Genomic DNA, 1,528 nt, shown 5'->3' with positions numbered 1-1,528 from the left:
TGTTTTAAGTCAATCTCTTTTGAAAAATAAAAGAGAGAAGTGAGCAGAGAGACTTGGAGACCTCATACCACCAAGAAAGAAGCACCAGGAGCACAGCACATCCTTTGAACTCAGGGTCCATGCACTGAGAAGCTCCTCATCTGGGGAAGATTGATGACAAGCACCTTTCCCTAGAGCCAACAGAGAAAGAAAGCCTTCCCCTGCAGCTGGCACCTTGAATTCGGAATTCTAGCCTCCTAGACTGTGAGAGAATAAATTCTTCTTTGTTAAAGCCATCCACTTGTGGTATTTCCGTTACCCCAGCACTAGATAACTAAGACACCACCACATCTGTGGTTACTTCCTCCACTGAAGTGCCGAACCCCTCAAAGTCATCCATGGGGATTGGAATCAACTTCTTCCAAACTGCTGTTAATATTGATATTTTGACTTCCTCCCATGAATCAAGAATGTTCTTAATGACATCTAGAATGGTGAATCCTTTCCAGAAGGTTTTCAATTTACTTTGCCCATATCCATCAGAGGAATCGCTATCTATGGCAGCAATAGCCTTACAAAATGTATTTCTTAAATAATAAGACTTGAAAGTCAAAATTAGTCCTTGATCCATAGGCTGCAGAAAGGATGTTGTGTTAGCAGGCATGAAAACAACATTAATCTCCTTATACATCTCCATCAGAGCTCTTGGGTGACCAGGTGCATCATCAATGAGCAGTGTATTTTGAAAGGAATCTTTTTTTTCTGAGCAGTAGGTCTCAACAGTGGGCTTAAAACATTCAGTAAACCGTGTTGTAAATATATGTGCTATCATCCAGGCTTTGTTGTTCCATTTGTAGAGCACAGGCAGAGTAGAGTTAGCATAATTCTTAATGGTGCTAGGATTTTCAGAATGATAAATGAACACTGGCTTCAACTTAAAGTCACCAGCTGCATTAGTCCCTAACAAGAGAGTCAGCCTGTCCTTTGAATATTTGAAGCCAGGCGTTGACTTCTCTCTAGCTATGATAGTCCAAGACAGCATCTTCTTCCAAAATAAGGCTTTTCTGTCTACATTGAAAATCTATTGTTTAGTGTAGCCACCTTCATCCATTATCTTAGCTAGATCTTCTGGATAGCTTGTTGCAGCTTCTACATCAGCACTTGTTCTTCACCTTGCACTTTGGTGTTATGGAGATGGCTTCTTTCCTTAAACCTCATGAACCAACTTCTGGTAGCTTTGAACTTTTCTTCTGCAGCTTCCTCACCTCTCTCAGCCTTCATAGAATTGAAGGGAATGTTGTGGCTGGTTTGATCTTCTATACAGACCACTAAAACTTTCTCCATGTCAGCAATAAGGCTATTTTACTTTCTTATTATTTGTGTGTTCACTGGAGTAGCACTTTTAATTTCCTTCAAGAACTTTTCCTTTGTATTCACAAGGTGGCTAACTGTTTGGCACAAGAGGTCTAGCTTTCAGCCTATGTCAACTTCCGACATGTCTTCCTCACTAAGCTTAATTATTTCTAGCTTTTGATTTAACGTGAGAGAC

This window comes from Trichechus manatus, unplaced genomic scaffold, assembly GCF_000243295.1.
Source record: "Trichechus manatus latirostris isolate Lorelei unplaced genomic scaffold, TriManLat1.0 scaffold00006, whole genome shotgun sequence".
Lineage (NCBI taxonomy): Eukaryota > Metazoa > Chordata > Mammalia > Sirenia > Trichechidae > Trichechus > Trichechus manatus.
This window is presented reverse-complemented; position numbering follows the sequence as displayed.